This window comes from Macaca fascicularis, chromosome 9 (assembly GCF_037993035.2).
Source record: "Macaca fascicularis isolate 582-1 chromosome 9, T2T-MFA8v1.1".
Classification (NCBI taxonomy): domain Eukaryota; kingdom Metazoa; phylum Chordata; class Mammalia; order Primates; family Cercopithecidae; genus Macaca; species Macaca fascicularis.
The window spans coordinates 10,398,368-10,423,361 of NC_088383.1; the positions used below are offsets into that span (position 1 = coordinate 10,398,368).

General features: G+C 38.0%; 2 long non-coding RNA genes across 6 annotated transcripts in view; one reads left to right on the forward strand and one right to left on the reverse strand.

The window, feature by feature from the left end:
- LOC102138819 (uncharacterized) overlaps positions 1-24,994 on the reverse strand; it is a 996,710-nt gene that overhangs the window by 601,448 nt on the left and 370,268 nt on the right. The gene's annotated exons all lie outside the window — the stretch shown is intronic.
- On the forward strand, positions 485-22,709 carry LOC135965011 (uncharacterized). The gene is made up of 3 exons (XR_010577828.1): positions 485-604; positions 18,729-18,885; positions 21,871-22,709. It is a non-coding gene; the product is annotated as an uncharacterized lncRNA (long non-coding RNA).

Sequence of the window (24,994 nt, forward strand, 5' to 3'; positions counted from 1 at the left end):
TCTGGGCAACGGAGCAAGACTCCTTTGAGATAAGTTAAAATAACGTTTAACACCACAATTTATATGCATTTGAAAATTCTGTTGTTGGTTAGTTTCTCATAGTTGTCAATAAGGCTAAAATAGTTAACGTTGAATTCTTGTATTTCTGTGTCGTTCTGCATCTTCTGAGAATTGTTTGTGAAGAAAGAATTAATTGAATATTTACTGGGGAAAGTACATATAAAAGATAAAGTGGGAGGGGCAGAAGAAGATGAGGAGAGCTTTCAGAGGACAATACAGCTCTCAGAATAAAGAGAGAAAAAAAAAATAAAGAAGGGAGATTGGGTGGAGTGAGCCTCAGATCACTGCACCGTTCTGAGAAAGCTTAGTCCAAGCTAATGGATAATTATTGAAAAGTGCTTGCCAATTAGAGAATTCCTCCGCTGGGCAAGAACAACCTACGCTGATTATGTGAGTCATTTACTATCGGCACGCTGGGAGAAGTGTGGCCATGACGCTAATCCAACAGTGGACCTGCAGGAGCAGCGGCTGGCGAGCATCAGTCAATGTTTTGCACACAGGTTCTCCTGAGTGGCACTCCGTCTCCACCAGGATGCTGTTACTGGTCTGTACTCTCCTTATTCTACCAGTTACTGAGAAAGAAGTGTTGAAACATACCGATAAAATTGCAGGGTTTTCAAAAATTTCTCCTATCGGGTTTGCTTTATACATTTTGAAGTTCTGTTATTGGGTATACTTACAAGTAGAACTGGGACGTCTTCTTGATACATGGAAACACAATTTTCAAATGTCTTTCTTTAGTCCTTGTAATATTCCTTGTCCTGCAGTTTTCTTTTTGATGTTAGTGCTTGATAACTTAATGTTTACATGATATATCTGTTGCAATCCTTTTTTCCTTTAATCTATTTTATCTTTATATCTGTTTTTTTCCCCCTAGGAGATGTAGAATTTGGTCTTGCTTTATTATCCTGATGGTTAATTTCTGTCTTTTACTTGGGATGTTAGACAATTTCTATTCAAACCAATTATCAAAATGATTTGGCTTATGTCTACCATCTTGCTAATTATATTCCCTTCATTCCATCTGTTCTTTATTTTTTTCGCCTTTTCCTGCCTTCTTAGGGATTGAGTAATTTTGCTATTCTATTTTACAACCACTATTGGCTTATTAGCTATACATCTAAGTTTTATTCTTTTATGGGATGCTCTCAGACATACAGTATGCATTTTTACATATTACAGCCTGCTTTCAATTTATAATTTTTCACATGTAATATAAATATCTACAACTCTTTTCTTCATTTTCTTCCCCCAATCTTCTATGCTATTTTTGTCATTTATTTTATTTGTATGTCTATTTTAAGTTCATTATTTATTTTTGGTGTTTTGCATTGGAATGCTTACTTTTTAAAGAAAAATTTAAATCACATTTCTGGTATCCATCATCCTTTTTGAAGTTCTAATTTTCCACCTACCACCAGTTTCCTCTACTTTCAACAAATTCCTTTTTAGTTTCTTATAATACATTAGTGTTGAACACAAATTATGTCAACTTTTGTTGATAAACATGTTGCCTTTATTTAGTCTTCAATTTTTAAATATATTTTCACTGCACTAACATTTTCAAGTTACCTTTTTAAAGAATTCTTGCCCTTTAAAGATTTAGTTCCATTGTGCTGGCTTTCATTGTTCCTATCAAAATGTCTTTGATTTACCTTATATGTTCTGTAATATAATGAGAGTTTTCCTTTAGGCTGTTTTTAGGAAATTCTCTTAGTCACAGTTTAGAATTTATCTTGGTGTGTGTGTGTGTATTTGCTTTGCTTTTCTGTGGGTGCTTCTGTTTGTTTTCTGTTGTGGTGGTGTATCTGTGTTGTGTCTGTGTGTGCATAAGTGTTTATTATGCCAGGAGTTTGTTGAACTTCTTATATTGGTGAGCTAATATTATTTTTTATCAAATTTGGTACATTTGTACTCATTAATTTTTCAAATTCATTTTTCCCCTCTTACACATCCTTTTTCTCTTTTCTGGTACTTCAATTACACATGTATACAACAACCTGATACTTTATTGAGGTTCTCTCTTTTTTTTTTTTTTCAGGTTTTTCCCCTGCCATGGTTCATTTTCTTTTTTATTATTATTATTACTATTATACTTTGTGTCCTAGGGTACATGTGTACACTGTGCAGGTTTGTTACATATGTATACATGTGCCATGTTGGTATGCTGCACCCATTAACTCGTCATTTACATTAGGTATATCTCCTAATGCTATCCCTCCCCGCTTCCCCCCATCCCACAACAGGCCCTGGTGTGTGATGTTCCCCTTCCTGTGTCCAAGTGATCTCATTGTTCAGTTCCCACCTATGAGTGAGTACATGTGGTATTTGGTTTTCCGTTCTTGCAATAGTTTGCTGAGAATGATGGTTTCCAGCTGCATCCATATCCCTACAAAGGACATGAACTCATCCTTTTTTATGGCTGCATAGTATTCCACGGTGTATATGTGCTACATTTTCTTAATCTCGTCTGTCATTGATGGACATTTGGGTTGGTTCCAAACTTTGCTATTGTGACTAGTGCCATAATAAACATACTTGTGCATGTGTCTTTATAGCAGCATGATTTATAATCCTCTGGGTATATACCCAGTAATGGGATGGCTGGGTCAAATGGTATTTCTAGTTCTGGATCTTTCAGGGATCGCCACACTGTCTTCCACAATGGTTGAACTAGTTTACAGTCCCACCAACAGTGTAAAAGTGTTCCTATTTCTCCACATCCTCTCCAGCACCTGTTGCTTCACTTTCAATAGTTTCTGTTGGTGTTCTTCAGGTTCACTAATCTTCCTTCTGAATTATCTTGTCTTATATTAACCTTATCCAGTGACCTTTTCAGTTCAGACATTGTGTTTTCCATCTTGAGAATTTTTAAATTTTTTCATATCATGCATTTCTTTCTTCACATTTCCTCCAAATAACTGAACATAATACCTGTTTTAACATTTTTTCATGCAAATTCTACCACTTCTGTTTCAAGGGATTGTGTTTCCATTTAGTGATTTTTTCTCATGATTCTAGATCATATTTTTCCCCACCTTTTGTCATGTCTAGTAATTTTTTTATTGGATGTTGGACATTGTAATTTTATGCTATGTGGTCTTTGAATATTATTGTCAGCCTTATAGAATGTTTTCCTTTGTTTTGATGGGTTCTTAAATAACTTGGAGCCCTGTTAAATCAATCTAAAACTTGCCTTTTATGCTTATTTTTGCTGATCTACTGTGGTCTTTACTCTAGGGATAGCTCTGCCTTATTACTAAGAAATTATTCTTTGTGGGCTTTCTATTGAATGCTTTGAGTGAACAAAAAGAGCACTTCAGTATTGCTGGTGAGAAAACTAATGAGTCATAGTTTTGAGTTAGCTCTAGGGGACTCTCCGAAGTTCTTTCTTCAACCTCATGGAATTCTTTTTTAAACATCATGGATCTGTGCATTTTTAATATTCTTTATACTTATGGAAGCACCTAGTAGATTTATGAGTTTCTTTTCTGCATGATCTCTCCTCTACAGAATTTCACCTTGTACACTTCTGTCACTTCAGCATTCGTGAATTCCAATTTCTGTGTCCTCAATGCATGGGACTGTCCATCCTTGTACTGTGCCTTACATGGGACTGTCCATCCTTGTACTGTTGTTCATAATGTGCCTCCAGCAGAAGGGTGATTTTATGACTCTCCTTATTTGGTTCCCTTTTTTAGGGATAATAAATCTGTCCTATTTTTCAACGTCTGAAAAGGTTGTTTTATATAGTTGCTTGGGGTTTCTAGTTTTCTAATGCGAGGGGCAAAAATTGGCCTCTATTATTCTATCATGACTAGAAGAGGAATTCTGGCATTTTTTTTATTATTATTATTTTTTTTTTTATTATACTTTAAGTTCTAGGGTACATGTGCACAACGTGCAGGGTTTGTTACATATGTATACATGTGCCATGTTGGTGTGCTGCACCCATCAACTCGTCATTTACATCAGGTATAACTCCTAATGCTATCCCTCCCCCTCCCCCCTCCCCACAATAGGACCCGGTATGTGATGATCCCCCTCCTGTGTCGAAGTGATCTCATTGTTCAACTTCCACCTATGAGTGAGAACATGCGGTATTTGGTTTTCTGTTCTTGCAATAGTTTGCTGAGAATGATGGTTTCCAGCTGCACCCATGTCCCTACAAAGGACACGAACTCATCCTTTTTTATGGCTCCATAGTATTCCATGGTGTATATGTGTCTGGCATTATTTTTTATAAGCAAATACTGGATTCAATTTAAATGTTCATGAATAGAGGGCTGGTTTTAAATGGTTGTGGTGCAGCCTACCTGTGAAATTACAGATGTCACTTAAAATATTACAACGGGGCATACATTTATTTGTATTTTTTTACCCAACACATATTTTTAAGTAAAAATATTACTGTACATTAATATAACAGTAAAAATATTACTGTACATTAACACATAATGCTATATAAACCACTATACATAGCTAACATATATTTAGATATATAAATATATGTATGTATATATTTAACTGCCTTTCTGAAAGAAGGTCCACAATTCCTGAGATGACCGTTGGGATTGGGTAAAAATGGCCTGGATGGTTATAAATAAGGAATTTCCAAGTTGTGTATTATATGCATTGGTATTTTATAATATAAGCATTCCTATATTCCTTATAAAATTTAAAAAGTGAAGTAGATTATTTAATCATTAGATTAACCATGTTTGTTGTTAAACTTAAGGACCATTTTGATATTATTACAATATGAAGGGTATGCCTGAAGCATAGTACAATAATTATTTCTGTAGTTTATAATAGTATGGTATCATCATTACAGTACTAAAATTCCCAAATCTTAGCCATATACAAAACTTACTGTATATTTTAAGATAATTTTTCATTAAATCTTGTTTCATTCTTCTTTTATTTCCAAATTGCTTTGTTTCCTAGCAGCGTACTACTTAGCATATATCAATGTTCACAAGTAATTGCTATCTGGGTGCTATAAACATTTCCATAGATTATTAATTTTTGAAGAAACATCTGTGATTAAAGTTTATAATGCTACTTTAGTTCATTTTCTTTAAGGCATTTACCACAAGTGTCTGATGGCATAGATAAAGGTGCCTACTTAGAGTTATTTCTATTTTATGTATTAGGAATGTAAATCTGTGGAAGCTGAATGAGTTTCAAAGTTTTATAACAGACTGTTGCATTTAAAGAGACATTTATGTTCTGGAGTGGAAAATGATTGAAGTGATGTTTTTATCAAACACCGTGAGAGTTTTATAAGGTAGTCTTACCAACCTATAAAGTACTGCCTTCAATCCATACAAAACTGATATTAGAGGCAGAATAGCCACTTCTATACACTCAGCAATAAAAGGAAATGTTCAAGTTGTCTCTTTGTGAATTCTTCAATAACTTTAAACAATTCATGTGGCTTTATACAATCTTCCCAACCTTCCTATTTTTATCCTACAAAACTATGTTGCTGAAAATGCTTCAGGAAGAACATAGCCTAGAATATAACCCTTAGATAAAATGTATACATATAGCCATGGTCATGTTCCTTGTAAAGAGAGCTGTTTTACCCTCATAAACCATCATTATAGAATATTATACCAGTATAAGCAAAAACCCAAAATAATGAGAAGAGGTTAAAAATCTCTCTCTATTCATTCATTTTTTTTTATGCAGTTAAGAAAAATGAAAAGACTCACTAAAAATTTACAATGTTTCATGCTATTAATTAGATCCTAAGAGTACCAAGAGAGACATACATATACAAACACGTAATTATAAGAGAATATTAAGTTATATAAAAATATACAGGAATGTAGAGAAGGGAAAAGTCAAGTCTATCTAAATGAATCACAGGGACAAAATATACATGCTGAAATAGGAACAATCAGTAGGAATTTGGCAGAACAAACTACATGGGGAAGGGAATGGTATTGGACACAACTAAGAGAACTGACTTTGTCTTGTATATGCACAAATGATAATGATATACATCCACAAACATAAGTGCAACAGTTTAAAGAACTGTGGGACACCCTCTAAACCCTTGCCAGCCTCTATCCTTACACATTCTTGCTGGGCTTTTTTCTCTGAGATAGGACAAAGAAAAGGACATCCCTTACAATAGTCATTGTCCAACACAGCTGCTTCCAGAAATCCCACTCATTCTTAATATCCAACTATACTTAGACTATTCTGATATTTGTTTGATATTCAATGATGAAAATAAACTATTTCTCCACTGAGTTTTCACTTTATTTGTATCTATTATGTGGTAGGTAGCATATTCTGCTTTACATTATTTTTGTTTCTATTTCATGTCTCATAAAAAATACGGCTTTCCTCTTTCTTTCTTCTGTGATGGCTAAATCTGTCTTTCATGTAATATTAATTTAAATATTTGTTTAATTTTATTTTATTAACTGCCTCTTAGGATATAAGGTGATTTACTGCAATTCATTATAGACTTTCAATAAGTGAATTAAGGTAAGTATGGTTACATTAAACATCAAATAAGATAATGTACATTAGGTTACAAAATTAAAGCTCTAAATATTTCAGAAACATATTTATTAGCTTGTTTTTTCCCTTGAGAATGAGCTTCTCCTCTATAATACATATATATTCCTTGGTATCAGAAAATAATCTGTCATTTACCATGTTATTTTCTTAAATCATTGAATTACATGGGGACCTTTTGGAAGTCTTGTGTTTTTCTTTGATATCAATAGTATACTATGATTTCTTTTTTATTAGCTTGATGCCAGTGAGTTAAGAGAAACATGATCAGTCCTGTCAGCAAGGAAGGAATCTGATAAGTGTTTGCAGAGTTCTCATTCTAGAAATTCTGTCTCCACTGAAAACAATGGGGCTCCCTGAAATTTGACAAGACCCATCCTTCAAGTTATGAAAAAACAATCAAAAGATCAATAGGAGCACACCAGGCACCATTTGTCTGAATTGAATTGACATTTTACTGTCAATCAATCTTCTGCTTGGGGCACAAAGTTTCACCAAAATAGATAAACCACTGAGGTCCTCTTTGGAATCCATGTAGTACATGATGCTAGACTGAGGAAGATGTGACTGTAAGTGTCCAGAGATTATACTTATTTTCTAATGTTTCAAATATGAAATTTGATTGGGGTTTGCTATTCCCTGTATGAAACTGTTTTTTTGTCTTTCTACTTAGGGAGACTAATAGTGATGATGATATTCACATCAACAACAAAAACAAATCAAATTGTGTGTAAAATGCACATGTCACTCTAAGTAAGATCCGAAACAAACAAAAAAAATCAACAGTTTAAAATGAGATGTTGCATTAGCATGAAGTCAATGAAATCACCGAGGAGAGTCCATGGGAAACATCGGCAACCAATGGACAATTCTATTTGAAGTTGCTGTATTGGCTGGGTGCAGTGGCTCACACCTGGAATCCTAGCAATTTGGGAAGCCAAGGCAGGAGGATCGCTTGAGTCCAAGAGTTCAAGGCTGCACTGAGCCCTGATTGCACCACTGCACTCCAGCCAGGGAGACACAGAGAGACCCTGTCTCAAAACAAACCAACAAAACCCAAACAAATTTTTAAAAAATGTTGCTTAATTGTAAGACAAATTATGACAGAATTTCTCTGTTTGTAACCTTCAAAAAGGTGGGGAGATATGTATAAATCACTGAAGAATTTATTTCTCATAGCAAATAATATTCATTATTAATTGTTTTCATTCTATCCCTGAAGATATAGCCTAGCCTACCAAAAATCTAAGCTTATAGTTTTTCAAAAAACTACAATGAAATATATTATGGTAATTTTGGAAGAACTAAGCACTCTTATGGTTTAAACTCCTATCCAGCTTTGATTATTATGATTACATTCTCTTCCACCATCAATTCTTTTGGTATCTCAATTCTGAGGGCTATTTGAGTCATGTGTTAATATTCTCATATGCCTCCATAGCTCTTAGCATTGGATACTTATAAGTTATACAATAAAAGCTTCTTGATTATATCCAAAATATCAGTCCACTTGATGTTGTGATATAGGATAGAGTGAAAATAAACCAGATCTGTGAGACATGAAAACAAAGTTCTTGCTCCATGTCATCTATCCATGGCTGTCTATGAGATCTTGAGAAAATTATTTTGTCTCCCCAGTCAAAGAAATGAATGAGAGAGCAGGGGAGATTTCAAGGTATCTTTTATCTCTAAAATGTTATATTACTTATCTTTCAATAATATCCAGATTTCTTAAAGACCTTAAAAATGTAGAAAGTTATTTATTGTCATGAAAACACTACTGACTTCTCTTGAACTTCATGTACTGTTGCAAAACCTGGCTATCTGGATCCATCTCCAAGCCTTATAAAACAGAGACAGTTGATTTCAGAGCAGTTATAGAACAATGGTTTGTTAGGGTAAAGTTTCAAACCATGATATCATGGATATATAGGGAATTTATAGAAGATTTAGGGAGTGTGTGTGTGTGTGTATGTGTGTGTTTAAAATGCACGGATGTGCCATGAAGTAGCAACTGTGCATTCTGGGAGCTTTTTGGGTGGGCAGTAAAAGTGTTCACTGGGCTCCTCTTGTCACTCTTTTCAGAAGTTATTCTAAACTGTAACTTATTTTTAAATTATAACATCTCCAACTCAATACCATATGCTGGGTTCTGGGATTTCTTTCTTCCTTTATTCTCTTTCCTTCTCTTGACAGCCTATTTTCTGTTTCTCTCCAAGGACTTATTCAGATTTGCTCCTTGTTTGAAGATTTTATTGCTTCCTTTTTATTCATTCAGTTACTATATTTTTCTTAAAACTTAACACAAAAGAATGTGTAATCTTTGTTTCCCCCACCCCTCTGATGGCACACCAAACCTGTGGCAGAGTTGAGTAAGAATCGTGTTATTGTTTTGATTCGGCCACATCTCTCTTTTGGATTAAGTTATAATTTCTCACTTTTTTATTTTGGAAAAAAAATCAGGTTCCCAAGAACAATTCTATGAGAGGAAAAATAAAAGCTTTTCCTCAGCAAAACTTAGGGGAAGAAAAAAGATTCTTCAGATTGTCTAAAGAGAATATGTGTCTATCCATGTGTGACCAACGTATGTGAAAGTGTGTGTGTGTGCTTTGGCTGCAATATTCACACACATTTGTATGAATTCACTCTTTATGGATTTCTCATGGAACAACAGTTTAGAATGAAGGTTATAACGTGCATAGAAAGCAATAAAAACAAGAAAATTTTCTTTTATCATAAGCTTATAAGCTTGTAGAGTGGTCAAGATAAATATATGTGAAATATTAAATAACTAGGTCATCATTCTCAAATACATGGTTTGGACATTCAGAGCAATCCAATTTTCTTATTCACTATGAAATATTTTTCTATGTCAGGAAATGTAAAGATATATCACTAGGTTAATAACTGCATCGTCTTCCATCATATATACATATTATATATATGTAAAATATATATATTTTTTAGTTTTTTGTTGCACGTGAACAATTGTAAAATACACTTATGCACAACATAATGATGTTTCAATCAATAAAGTATGAGTAAAATTATAACACTATATTTTTCTGCACTTTTTCTATGTTTAGATATGTACAGGTATACCAATACTTATCGTTCCATTACAATGCCTGCAGTATTCAATACAGTCATGCTGTAAAGGTTTGTAGTCTGGAACTATAGGCTCTATCATGTAGCCTAGGTGTGTAATAGGCTCTGCTATCTAGATTTGTGTAAGGAAACTGTGATGTTTGCCAAATGATGAAATCATCTAACAATGCATTTCTCAGACTATGTCCCGATGTTAAGCAACAAATGACTGTATTTGCAATTACTAACAGCTCTGCAATTAACCTACATGTACTGGCATCAGTGGCAGTACGAACGATAGCAGACATTATCAGTGCTTTATCCATATCCCCTGGAGACACACCATGTCTGGTCAGTCCAGCCAAACTTCCAACTGCCAGCCCCTGTGATGCTTTGCCTGAAAGTTCTCTCAGGCTTCAGGAGCCTGCTCTGAGTGTGTATTGAGCATTCTGGAAGTTCCAGGGACTTATCATCCCTCTGGGTGATGACAGGTTTGATAGATGATAGCACTCCAGTCCTTCATGCCTTATATGAGTCAATTCTGAAGCCCATATACTGCATATGACCAAGAATTCTGCAGTGGGAATAAACTCCAGTTGTCTGTAATGGTAAATTGCTTGGTAACTTTATATATATTTTTATTTTTATTATTGTTATTATCTTTTTAGAGGCAGGGTCTCCCTTTGTCACCTAGGCTGGAGAGCAATAGTGAAATCACAGCTCACTGCAACCTTAAACTCTTGGGCTCAAGCAATCGCCACCTCCACCTCCCCAGTAGCTGGGGACCACAGATGTGCACCATCATGCCTGGTTAATTTAAAAAAAAAAAAAAAAAATTAGAGATGGGATCTTGCCATGTTGCCCAGGCTGGTCTCGAACTTCTGGCCTCAAGTGATTCTCCCACCTTAGCCTCACAAAGTGCTAGGATTCCAGGAGGTGTGAGCCACCACACCTGGCCTACTTGGTAACTTTTGGTCTTTGTTTTTTGATTTTTTGAGACAGAGTTTCACTCTTGTCATCCAGGCTGAAGTGCAATGGCAGGATCTCTGCTCACCACAAACTCTGCCTCCTGGGATCAAGTGATTCTCCTGTCTCAGCCTCCCGGGTAGCTGGGATTACAGGTATGCGTCACCACGCCCAGTTAATTTTGTATTTTTAGTAGAGACAGGATTTCACCATGTTGGTCAGGCTGGTCTCGAACTCTCGACCTCAGGTGATCCACCCACCTCGGCCTCCCAAAGGGCTTGGATTACAGGCATGAGCCACCGTGCCTGGCCCTGCTTGGTAACTTTATTGTCCTGCTTTTCAATCTCACTTTATTACTCTATCAATTTTTTTTTTCTGGGATCACTTTACTAATAAACTTAATTGTGTCTTGCCATCTACTTTTAAGGGAATCCAGAAATGTCTATCATTGTAAACTCTGGCTAAGTGTACAGACATCATGTCTTTTCCTCTAGTTCTTGTGTCATGTGTCTCTGACACAGACAGGCCACAAGTTGCATCATATCCAACAGGGACACCTAATTACAAATAGGAACTCCAAGAATTATTTTTGCAAACCTATCTTTTATCCCACAATTCTTTTTCTTAGTGTTACTTGTTTTTTGGGGGGCGTGTAATCAATAGCAAAAATGCAGGATGAAAGAATGTTAGAGTTTTCAAATCAGTACTAGTTTCTAAACAGCATCGATTTGGATTATTTTTTTCACTGTCAGCCTAAAATTTGAGAGGGAAGACCAGAAGCATGAGATAAATACACCACTCATCCCCTCATTTTATCACCTTTTCTTTAATTTTTTAAAAATTTTCTCCCCCCCTTTTTTTTTTTATATTTTTTTGCTTATTCAAAAGCGCCTGTGCTTTCAGGAGCATTTCTAACAGCAGTATTCAGTGGAAATATAATGTGAGCTACATAGGGGATTTAAAATTTTCTAGTAGCTGCATTTTTAAAATAAAAAGGTAACATGAATATTAACGTGTTTGATTTAACCCAATATAATCAAAGCTTGTCATATTAACACACAATGTAAATATAGATATGTATATGCTTTTTAATATGTCATTCAAGCCTGCTGTTCATTTTTCACTTCTAGTGCATCTCAATTTGGATGAGCTGTGGGTCAGATGCTTCATAGCTACTGTAGCTAATTGCTGCCCTATTGGACAGCATGGCTCTAGAACACTTCTGTGAAACTACCAGAACCTTCTTCATTATCTCCTACTGTGCTTATTTTTTTTCGAAGCATGTATTGTCTCCCAAGAGAATGATAGCAGCAATAAATATGATACCTCTCTATAGAAGGCTTATGAAGAATGCTCACATAAATTACCTAGGAGAGGTACCAGGCTTCACTCTCCTATTTTATTCTCCACTGAGCTGTACAATTAGTGGGTGTTCAAGAAACACTTGATGAAAAAATAAAGTGATGAATTTCAGCAAATGGACTGGTATGCGCGGAGATGAGTGAAACGATCCAAACATGCCTTGGTGACAGTAAGACAACAGCCCGCCTGAATAGGGCTGTGGAAAAGCACTTTTGATTTAACTCAATGAATAAAGAGAAAAATAACTTATTGTTGTCTAGTGGTTTGCATTTCCTGTGCAGGATATATAACTATAGATACAGATATAGATATAGATATAGGTATAGATAGATATCAGAAACATAAAGAACACAACTGAATGTGGATTTCCATGAAAGTCGCGAATTCACTGGGAGATCTCTTCATATTTTCATATATTTTCCTTGGACCAAGGAAAGGCAGATTATGAGGCTGAATGGGGGGATTTTATTGACATGGTGCACAGCCTGTCCTATGACTCTGGATACACACACACACACACACACACACACACACACACACACACACGTATATATATTTGGTGACACATATATATGTGTACATATATATTTGGTGACACATGTATATGTATATATACATGCATATATGTATATACGTGTATATATTTGTGTATATGTACATATATATAGACAGAGAGAGAAGAGCAATATATGTTTTTCTACATTCATAATTAAGGACACTGTGTTTCAGGGAGTTAAAATGACTTATTCAAGATCCCAGAGCTGGTCAACAGTGGAAGCAAAACTGATATCTGACTTTTGACCTACTCTGCCCACCCTCTTGCACCCGTTTTGAAAACAAATAGTACAGCACCATTAAGTCTTTTTAAGGATATTTCATATGGCCGGCAATTTAAAGTACATGGGTCATATTTTTTAATAGAGCAAAGTGAATGACATCAAGAATACACACAAGCTCTCCATATATGTCCAATCAGTGGATCTAAGACCTGTAGAATTGTTCTTTTTTGTATTAGTCTGAAACATATGGAAAGGAAATTCTTTAGGGAAACATTAACGTCCTTTGTTTCTATCATCTAGCACTCCCTCTAGAATTCAGCAAACACCACCACAAACACACTGGCGCGCACACACACACACACACAGACACACACACACACACACACACCCCCCCCACAAACAAAACCAATACATTGTCTAGCCTTATTTATTCATCTTAGTTAAAGAGCAGTGCTTGCTTAATTGCTATTCTGAAGCAAAAAATGTGGACCTTTCTGGTACTGTGATTACTTCAGCTATTGTTCAAGAATCACTGAAATTGTTAACCCTAAATCTTCACGTCTGCATTTTTGCATGTTGTAATTTTAGGGTCAGTCAAATGCTCTAGTGATCTGATAATGTAACGTAGTTCACATATAAATATCGGGCTGCCAGAGCAGAAACTCTGCTGTTGAAAACTTACATACCAACAGGACAATTATAACCTCTCTGTGGAAGAAGGGCCCACATTTTATTTCTAAATCGCCCTTGCAACATTTCTTAAAGATTACTTGTTAAGTAAGCAATGCACATTATGATAACACACATGCATATATTCAAATAAACATTTGCCAGTGGCATGTCTGTGGACAAAAGTTAACCTTCGACAATTTGTTGTTGTCAGAGTTTGCTTCCTTATAATCTGGCATTAATTGAATCATGAATCTTTCAATGTACAAGCCGCTATAATTCCTTGGTATCAGATTCATTTAAAATTTTCTTGCAAAAAAGGGAAGGAAATAAATTAGCAATAAATAAAATCTATGCCTATCCGTGTTTACTAATCAACTGCTATGGTTAGGTGTGAACTTTTACAGAAGTTATTTCCTCCTAATTAGAAAAGGAGGGTGGGAAAAGAGAAAGAGAGAGAGAGAGAGAGAAACAGAATTAGGGAGAAAAAAATTTTTCTAACATATAATTTGTCTATTGGAAAATTGGTAACAGAGTATCAATATAGCTTACTTTATTTTTATGGAATAATACCAGTAATGATATTCTTTACCTCACTTATTTTATTTTTCTTGTCTCCCTCCTACCATGGTATCTTTAGTTAGAAAATAAATTGGTTTAAAACTTCTGAACTTTGCATTAGAGTTATATTGAAGGCATCTATGTTGTCACAACTCCAGTGGGCAAACAGACTTGACTGTGCTTTGCCATTATCCTGTCATGAAAAAATAAAAACTCCACTCCCCTTTTTATTCGTCATTCTGTCATGACAATGGGACTGTGGGAACGAGGCAGCTCCATGTACTGATGTTGCATGTAGCTGCTGCTGTCGTTGCAAACAAGCGGGAATAGCGTGCTGATAAAGGCCTGCTGCTGTCTATGGGTAACATGCTTGTTCTACAGATGCCATAATGATGGCAGGATGTTCTTTATTTTAGTGGAATTAAATCACACTTTCTGTGTCAAAGGGGAAAGGTGAAGTCATTCATGGGGTGAATCGCCAAAATCCTAGAAAGAAGGGTGCTTCTCAGAGGAGAGGTGGCTTGCCGTGTGGGAACTGTCCTTAATTGACCGAGGCCAGGTGCGGTGGCTTACGCCTGTAATCCCAGCACTTTGGGAGGCAGAGGCAGGCAGATCACAATGTCAGGAGTTCGAGACCAGCCTGACCAACACGGTGAAACCCTATCTCTACTAAAAATACAAAAAAAAAAAAAAAAAAAAAAAAAAATAGGCATGGTGGCGCATGTCTGTAATCCCAGCTACTCGGGAGGCTGAGGCAGGAGAATCGCTTGAACCCAGGAGGTGGAGGTTACAGTGAGCCAAGACTGCGCCACTGCTCTCCAGGATGGGCAACAGAGTGAGACTCCATCTCAAAAACAACAAAAACAACAACAACAACAACAACAAAAACAGTGACCTAAACATGAATGGAGTAATTCACAATTATCTTATTTTACAAATATTTACAAAGATATAGTGTGTCAAGTAGTTCATACTTGAACCTGGGCCTTAAAGAAAGATGTTTTGGGGGCCAGTGGGGTTTGTGATTTCAATCACATCAGAAAAGCTCAGAGGAAGCAAACTGAAGGGAAAGGATTTCTGGGTCATGTGGTCTTGCCCCCTGCCAGCCTGCAATGTCCTTGCCCCCTGCTAGCCTGCAAAGTACTCGCCCCCCTGCCGGCCTGCAGTATCCTCTTTATGCTAAACTCTTAGAGGCTTTGGCTGTGTTGCTGTTTTATAGGGAAGGCATATCTCTCATAAAAATAAATGGCAGACTGGAGGAACTATTGGTGTCCATTTGAGAAGAACATAAAATACTACCAAGTATTCTTAGGATAAGTGTAACTTCCCTGTGCTCATGAGGTAATCTTCTAGAAAATTAGTTATCATGTGGTATTTGGTTTTCTGTTCCTGCACTAGTTTGCTAAGGATAATGGCCTCCAGCTCCATCCACGTCCCTGCAAAGGACATGTTCTCATTCTTTCTTATGGCTGCGTAGTATTCCATGATGTATATGTACCTCATTTTCTTTATCCAGTCTATCATTGGTGGGCAGTTAGGTTGATTCCCTGTCTTTGCTATTGTGCATAGTGCTGCAACGATCAGACATATGCATGTATCTTTGTAATAGAATGATTTATATTCCTTTGGGCATATACCCAGTAATGGGATTGCTGGGTCAAATAGTATTTCTTTCTTTAGGTCTTTGAGGAATCTCCACTCTCATAACTGGGAGGTAAATGATGAGAACACACAGACACATAGAGGGGAACAACACACACTAGGGCCTATGGGAGGGTGGAGACTGAGAGGAGGGAGAGGATCAGAAAAAATAACTAATGGGTACTAGGCTTAATACCCGGGTGATAAAATAATCTGTCAAACCAACCCCCATGACACACGTTTGCCTATGTAACAAACCTTCACAGGCACCCCTGAACTTAAAAGAATTTTTAAAAAATTAGTAGTCATTAAAACAACTCTATATGTTGCTATAGAGATTCTCAGAAAAGAAACATTTAACCTTCGCATTTATTTTTGAGGAGTGGAGCAACGTACACCTTCTCCCTATCTTTGATGATTTCCTCTTGGACATATTTCTCAAGATAGCTATAGAGCCAAACTAGCACACGGATTTTCTCTAGAAAGGCTCCTTTACGACAATTCCCTGTTCTGCGTAGCATTACCATTTCCACTTCCTAAATGGCCTCCCAGTTGGGTTTGTTTTTATTCAGAGGCACCCGATCAGCTTTCTAGAGGTAGCATGTAAGTGATTTGGAATGTGTCTACCCTCGTGTTTGTCCCTAAACTGACGGATTTCCCTCCTTTGGTTAATGGAAAATGAATCCAGTGTTCACGAGCTAATTTGAATTTTTCCTTTTTCCTTTCACATCCATGTTTTAAGTCTGTGGAGGAACTGAAGGCTCGTGGCCAAATGTCAGCACTATTTCAGTGAACAAGAGTGTTTAGTGAAACTATTCCAAACAGTCTATTTCTTTGCCAACCCAATAAAGCATCAAAAAGGCCTCTGGTAGCTATAGCAACATAACCACAAGCTGCTCAATTTTCAACACTGTTTTTATATCCCATTCCCCCTCCATTTTGCAGAAAATCAGAAGCTAATGGGACACAGCTGCCTTCACTTTGGTTTGCTTAGAAAGCTAAATTTAAATTGTGTCTTGCTTTATTCATTTAATTAATAGTGCATCAGGTTTCAACATACAAGCACAATTTATCTGAAGCCCTAAGACTTACGGAAAACATGCAACAGAAGAATTTTACTATAAGATATGTGGGCAAAAAATATCCAACCAGCACTTTGAATTAGTTCATTAAAAATCACTCACAAATAAAACACCTTAATGTATAATAGATGACATGGCGTTAGTTGAATAGTGATTAAGATCTAACTAGGCAGCGGTAATAAGAAAAAATCGCATTGATAAAACACATAGTTGGGCATGAAGATACTGAAATCAGCTGTCTGGTCTCATATTATAATAATTTGCTAACTGTAACTGTTGTTTCTTATGTCAAAGTAACAGGTTAAATAGTGTTATATCTATCTATCTATCTATCTATCTATCTATCTATCTATCTATCTAATCTCTCTGTATAGTAGCATTCCTCTTTAACTCTCAAATTTAGTGTGAAAGATCCATTTACATTAGGAATCACTTTAGTACAGAAAATCTATAGAGTTCATAAATTCAAGATTTGGAGTTTTGAATATCTATTGCTTTTGATTTATGTGGCATTTATTATTAGTTTTATTTATCATTATCAAAAAAAACTATATCTCAGACACCTAACTCTGGCAAGAGCTGTGCACCAAGGAAAAACTCATTTTCTCTAATCATTCAATCATTCTTTTATGTTTTATTTGCTCATCTATCTACTCAAATAGTTATTGAGCAGTTATTAGGTGTGCAGCTAGATACTACAGATGTGGGCATGCCATAAAATTCAACTTCTATATGTAGACATGTAAAAAGAATTGAATAGAGTTTGATAAGTGTTACAAAATATATTATGCAAAGTATATAATGCAGATGGAGCATATTTTGAGAATACATATTGTGTGAATTATAGGGAAGGAAATGAGCAACTTCCCCTGGGAAGGAAAGGGCAGATGAGAAGCATTTTAGAGGTATTGATGTTGAAACTGCACCTGAAGCAAGAGTAACAGCTCTTTGGTTGTACAGCAGTTGCAAAGTCACAGTGGCATAAAACACATTAAATGCGAGAAATTGCAGATTCTGTCTTTGGGGTTGTCCTAAACCCCCATTAATGTCAAAGGATGCTCTATTGTCTGAAAATCTGAAAGAGGTTTTGATCTGAAGAAATTTCCAGGAATTGGTTGCACATCTGTTCAGCAATTCTAATTTGAAAAAGAAACTAATAATTATCAGGTATCCTGTATGTATCAGAACAATGCTAAACCCTTTAACAATAAAAATGCCTTATCTCAACGGCGTTATTTTTAGCTTCATTTGACTTGTAAGGAAGCTGATATTTAAAAGGTTAGGGAAATTGTTCAAACTTTGCAAGGGGCAGAGACAGGCATATCTACTTGTCTTCAAAATGAATGCTCTCCAAACAATCATCCCAATGAAGCCACGCCATTGTCTGGGATAAATACTTGAGGCTTGTTGTCTCATGCCAAGGAAATCGAGGATGCGGCCACAAAAGAAGTGAGTTTAAGTGTGGAGGTTTAATAGGTGAGCGAAAAGCAAAAAGCTCTCTCTACTACACAGAGAGAGGGGATCCACACCCCGTGGTGAAACGCACAAGGGTTTTATAGACCAGCTTGAGGAGGTGGTGTGTGATTTACATAAAGCCCAAAAGATTGGTCAGACCAGGTGCCATTTACATAGCACAGAAAGAGGCTGGCCATCTCCCTCTAATCTTTTATCATGCAGATAGAGTTTCTACCTGGCCCTTGTCATGTTGTCTGCCTTTTTATTGCACACGTGGCGACCAAAAAAAAAAGAAGAGGGAACCTCCATGTTGAATATACCTGGCTTCCAGGTATCCCTTTTCTATTGGCACAGCTCTGGCATTTGCCTATGCAAGCTTCCAGCTTGCTTATCTATGTCTGCAGATCAATTTTACAGGCTGCTATTTGTTAGAAAGGAAATGATTTGGGGGCTGCTTTTCATTAAAAGGAAACCTTACGGAAGACTCTCTTACCCTCACTATCTGCCTAAATAATTTCTTTTTTAGCTCCTGTATCACCAAAGCCAATGCCCTAAAGATCAGAGCTGCAGACACAAAGGAAGGCCAATGCATGAGAAGAAATCAGTGGGAAAGGGAGTAAGAATCGCAGTCCCACCTTGACGGCACTCTCAGGCAAGAGGCCGTCTCTTTCGGATGCTGTCAGGTAAGAAACACACAGAAAGGTTGTGAGACAAAGACCTCTCTGTTTACTGACAGGCTGTTTGATAAGTTCAGGCTTTTAAAAAAAACGTGTTTTTGTTTGTGGTTTTAACCTACTTCCATTCAATGTTCTAGTAACACTGTGGCAAAGGAAGTGGTCCCCTAGCTCCTATACCATCCTGTAATCACGGTTATTTTGGAACCACAGGGGCAGAAAGGAGGTGAGCCCTTTCCTAGTCACCAGAAGAGTCACAGATGATACCCCTATAACAGAAACAGGTTAACAAGAGAAAAGCATAACAAATGTATTTGATCATAGTTTTATGTGACATGAGAGCCTTTGGAATGAAGAGAACTAAAGATATAGACAAAACTGTCAATTTGTATGTTTGGGTTCAGTGAAGAAAGGACATCCACATCCACGTAGAAATGTGATTAGACTAAAGGGGTGTGGATGATCTAATGCAGTAGATGGACGGGAGTAGCCCAGCGGGGCCTGCTTGTCCAGATTCTTCTCTGCCTCTCTGAGCAGCATTCCTTCCTCCTGGGCATGGGCCAGGACCCCTTTGGAATGAGGGTCTCATGACTTACTATTAAAGTAAGTCAAAGAATTTCTTTATGGCCAGCTCTTAGGTAGAAACGCGGGGGAAGGTTCAAGTAATACTTCTGGGTTTTGTGGCTGGCTTCGGGAAGGAGGAGTTCCAGTTACTACTACTACGATCCACCTTGGGGAAGATTCTAGTTTCTAGGGCATTCAGGGACTGTTAATATGATTTTCAGAACTTGGACACTTAGGAGAACATTTATACAAGCCTACTTGGTTTGAATCTTGAATCTGAAGTGGTGGATTAAGATACAGGAAGATTGCAAGGTGCAGACATCAGACAGGCTGTTGCCTGGAGTCTAGAAGAAGACGGTGGAATCCAGGAACGTTTCCTGTATGGGAGTCTGGAAAGGGTCCTCTAATGCAGCCACCATTTGCAGGTGTGAAAGGCAGGCAGCTGATTTGTATCAGTCAACAAGCAGAGGTGCCATAGCATGAGTTTGGGTTTTACGGATTTTTTATACCTGTTCTCAGAGGCAAAACAGAGAAAGAACTGAGGACAAGTCTGAGTTATTGGAAGACCATCCCTAGCAGCATTGGCATTGTAAGCCAGTTTCCGAGATAGGAGCTCAGGCTTCAGATAACAGAATAGGAATATAGTTAAGTGGCTTGAGGTAATGGGTGAGAATTAAGGTTTTATGAACAACAATTATGGTCTTATGAAGAGGCCGGATTCCAGGTGTGGAACGCTCTGTATAAGCTGGCTCTAAGTCCAGTAATGCCCGCTAACAGTATATGGTAGCAATATACTTCAGAATATCATATATATATATTTTTATGGCTACTGGGAGAACTGGCTTCCACCCAAGCCTCTTCAGTGGTATGGACAGCAGCAAGCCAAGTGTTCTGAGGTTCCTTTTACTTGGTAGATCCCTAACTCCGTGTAGAATCAGTTGATGACTGAAATTCGAGACTGGCTGCGTAAAAGACTAAGAAAGCAGGGCCAGATGGGGTGGCTCATGCCTGTAATCCCAGCACATCGGGAGGCCAAGGCAGGTGGATCACCTGAGGTCAGGAGTTCTAGATCAGCCCAGCCAACCTGGTGAAACCCCGTCTCTACTAAAAATACAAAAATTAGCCAACATGGTGGTGCGAGCCTGTAGTCCCAGCTACTCAGGAGGCTGAAGCATGAGAATCGCTTGAACCCAGGAGGAGGAGGTTGCAGTGAGATGAGATAGTGCCACTGCACTCCAGCCTGGGTGACAGAGCGAGACTCCGTCTCAAAAAAAAAGAAAAGAAGGCCGGGCGCGGTGGCGCAAGCCTGTAATCCCAGCACTTTGGGAGGCCGAGACGGGCGGATCACGAGGTCAGGAGATCAAGACCATCTTGGCTAACACGGTGAAACCCCGTCTCTACTAAAAAATACAAAAAAATTAGCCGGGGGTGGTGGCGGGCGCCTGTAGTCCCAGCTACTCGGGAGGCTGAGGCAGGAGAATGGCGTGAACCTGGGAGGCGGAGCTTGCAGTGAGCTGAGATCTGGCCACTGCACTCCAGCCCGGGCAAGAAAGCGAGACTCTGTCTCAAAAAAAAAAAAAAAAAAAAAAAGGAAAAAAAAGAACAAAACAAAAAATGAAAACAGTGGTGTGGGGCATGTCCACTGACTTGGATCTTTCTTCTGATTCATATTCTTGAAGCACTCAGTCACTGGGTTAAGGGTCCATTAAGTGAGGCGCCTTCACCCTGCCTGCCACGTGATTCTCACTGCTGCTTGATCTTCACTGGGGTTTTGCATTCTGCTCTACCTCACTGGTATGAGGTCACTGGTAAGAAAACCAGTGCTACCTATATATTTCTTGCCTCAAGGCAAAACTAGTCCTAGATTCTGAAAATCAGAAGCGCAGATCCAGTAGGTCTAATTTTCAAAGGTAAGAGGAATGCAGCAGTATGACACCAAACAGATTACAACACCTTCATCAGGGTGAAATAAATGCTTCTGACATTTTTATCGTGTTTTCTTCTCCAAGGTTATGGCATCCTATGCTGTTGGGATTTTTTTTTTTTTTTTTTTTTTTTTTGTATCTTCTGTTTTTCTTTTTAGTTTTCCCTTTGGTTTGAATGTTCATTGAAAATAAAACTTTCAACATTTTCAGCTCCACAAACCTTCCTTCTTAGATGTGCCTCTGGGAATAAAATGATTTATCTAAATTTATTTGATTCTTCGGTCACACACATTGGCAACTTCCCATCAAGTAGTTTATTGTTGCTAGGTGAAACAGAAGAGGCCCCGTGATACATATATTTAGATACCTTTCAGCCTGTGAAATTGATTTTGTCATGATTAAAATAATTAATTATTTTGAGTGTCTTAAAAATATAAGTGCGGATTCGTGCATGATGCATATTTCAAAAATGATATTAGATGTCTTTTCTATCCTTTTTTGAAAGGAGCACAGAGAGACTTGGGCATAGGGTCATTCAAATGGCCTGATACCAGAAAAGGGGGAAAGATGTGCTTTCTTCAAGGAAATGACTCCTCAGAGCACCCAGGAAGAGAAAGATGAGAGAAGAAGGTCAGAATCAAAGAAATCAAATCTGTTATTAGGTCCAGAAGAAGAGCTCCTGACAACAGAATCTGATATCAAAGGATGAGAAACTGGGTTAATGGTGACCAGAGCAAGAAGCAAGAAACAGAAACAAGAAGGAAATAAGAGTGTCCAGCATTCTCAGAGGTTCCCTTTCATGGGTGAAACTTGCTTGGTGCTTGCACGCCTAATTTTAAAGCCAGAGGAGCCAGTTTTCTCACATTTATAATGTAAATGTTATAATATTTTTCCTCGTGATTAGATTTCAGGTAACCCTGAAAAGGTAGTCAGGAATTAGTGTCTTTCTTTTCTCCTTCCTAATAACATGATTTTCTCACTATTTGTTTTACTGGATTAAGTTTTCTAAACTTAGCAAAACCAAGAAACTTCTAGTTCAGATTTCACTTAACGTTTTCTTTTAATTCAACCATCAGAGCAATTTCCAAGAAGCATAATCTGACTTAATGATATTGTAATAGTTAGCAAAGTATCTAGATATTAGGCACAGAAAACAGGCTCATTGAATAAGCAAATGAACTTGCGACTATATCAGGTTTTAAGTGACTTAAATGGTAGTCAGAGATTTGGCTTCATTAGGCAGATACAGCACTTATGTGCTACATAGCTCTTGCTTTTATGTGTAAGTCTGTTGAATCAACAAATGTGCTGAAGAAGAGAATAAATATATTGAAATAAATTACTAGAGTCAAACCATTCCATCATTCAAAAGCACACAAAACTAAAATAGATGCAACACCTATTAGGTGCCTACTGTGTGTCAGTTTATGCCTGAATATGTGTGTTAACACTTATATCTCACAACCCTGATGTTACTGTTACGATATTATCTTCCTGTTATGGATGAGGAAATTAAAACGGTGACACAGAGCCGTGAAGCCACTTGCCTTACCAACTAGCACGTGGCAGGAGCAGGTTAGAGTTCCAGTTCCTGCGTCTCCTCTCCTCTGTGATGCTGCAGATGTTAGCTGTCCCTGTTCAGAGTCTGACAAAGCCAAACAGAAGCCAATTCCAGTGCCAGGATGCAGACCTCCAAAATGGGTTCTGGCTCTAGAAACGCTAATGAACCATAGAGAATTTGCTGAAGATTTAGAATGCAAGTTGGATGAGAGGCTTTTTTTTTATTTTTATTTTTTCCCTCACAGCAAATTACCTTGCAACCCTCCTTGGATGCCTTTCTTCATCCAAGGATCTGGCCACGTTGCTGAACTGATTGGGGCAAAAAGCTGAGTCATGGTTTTCCCTTTCCCCTCTGAGTTCCTGCCTCATGACACTGGCAATTGCAGCTCCCAGATCCAATCCAGCTCCAAGCTCTCCCAACTTACCCTTTTCTCATAGAGAGGGGATTGCACTCTATCCCAACTCCTCCAAACTTGCTTGGGCCTTCAAAATGGGCCTTCAAAATGGGCCTTTAGTTACCGGAAGCCACTGCCTCTAAGGATGGTAATATGTTATTTTAAAGAAGAAAGAAGGAAGAAAGGAAGGGAGGAAGGAGGGAAGGAAGGAGGAAAGGAAGGAAGGAAGGCAGGTGGGATGGAGGGAGGGGAGAGGAGGAGAGGGTGGGAGGGAAGGAGGGAAGGGGGAAGGAAGGAATGAAGGAAGGAGAGGGGAGGGAAGGAGGGAGGGAGGGAGGAAGGAGGGAGGAAGGGAGGGAGGAAGGAAAGAGGGAGGGAAGAAGGAGGGAAAGAAGGAAGGAAGGAGGGGAGGAGAGGGAGAGACGGAGGGGAGGAGAGGGAGAGAGGGACAGGAGGGAGGGAGGGAAGCAAGGGAGGAGGAAAGAAAGGAAGGAGAAGGAGGAAAGGAAGGAAGGAAGCAAGGAGGAAAGGAAGGAAAGAGAAAGAAAGGAAAGAGAAAAAGAGAGACAATGAAAGAGGGTTTTTTTTTTTTTTTTTTCTGATACTAATAGGTACTACTTATGCCAGATCAAACAATGCATAAAGGCCTTAAATTATTTCGTATAAATTTAGGGGCTGGGGAGGTGGTTGTAAAGAAAGGAACACAAGGCATATTTTCTCTATTGTCAAAGTGAATGCCATTGGAAAGGCAGATATAAACCCCTTTAGAAAAGCGCTGAAGGAAGAAATTTCACTGACACACCAGCAGGCCTCAGTGAGCTCATAGGGTTCTTCCTTAATTGGCTCGGCCAAGAAGCCACTTGCAAATGCAGAGCCGGGTCAGACAGACTTATGTTGGAACTTGGTCATTTTGCAGTGATTTGATCAGGGAAGGAAATCCTGGCATAACTAGCTCGTTTCTGAGAGAGACACAGTGGTCCTAATTCCTTAAATGATTTTTGGAGTGTTCAGCAAGGCAAACAGGACATAGCATTACACATTTCTAAACAGTCATCCTATTTGCTGTCACTGTGTGACGGCACATATATCAAGCTGAATTTACTTTGGCTCAATCAAAGTATCAAAGGATTCTAGAGGAGGAGGCCAAGTAGGCCATGGCAACGGCTTCATTAGCAAGTTCAGGTAGCTGCTCGTGTGTGATTGAATCCTGTCTCAGGATAGATATAGATTAAATATGAAATCAGGTCTACAGGCCTAGGTTAACGCCAGCCCCCTCGGAGTAACTACATGGAATATGAGAAGGGGGCAAAGCCAATGCCCATTTCTATACATGAAGCTGTTACAAGAAGGGAGACGGCGTCTGTTGAGACATTGCCTTAGCTGCTATGTCAGTCAAGTCTTGTCAGGAGGCAGTGACCACAGAGTCATTTGTACAGGAAAGGTTTGATATGAAGAACTGTTAACTATTTAGAGGAATTACCATATGGAAATAACAGAAAATGCCTAAGTCTAGCCTCCAGTTGAGGGCGAAAGCCTGTTATGGATTGAATTGTGTCTTCCCAGTATGCATATGTTGAAGCCCCAGCCCCCTCGGTGTGACTGTATTTGGAGATAGGACCTCTATGGAGGCCAGCAAGTTTACTTTTTATCTTATTATTATTTTATTTATTTCAT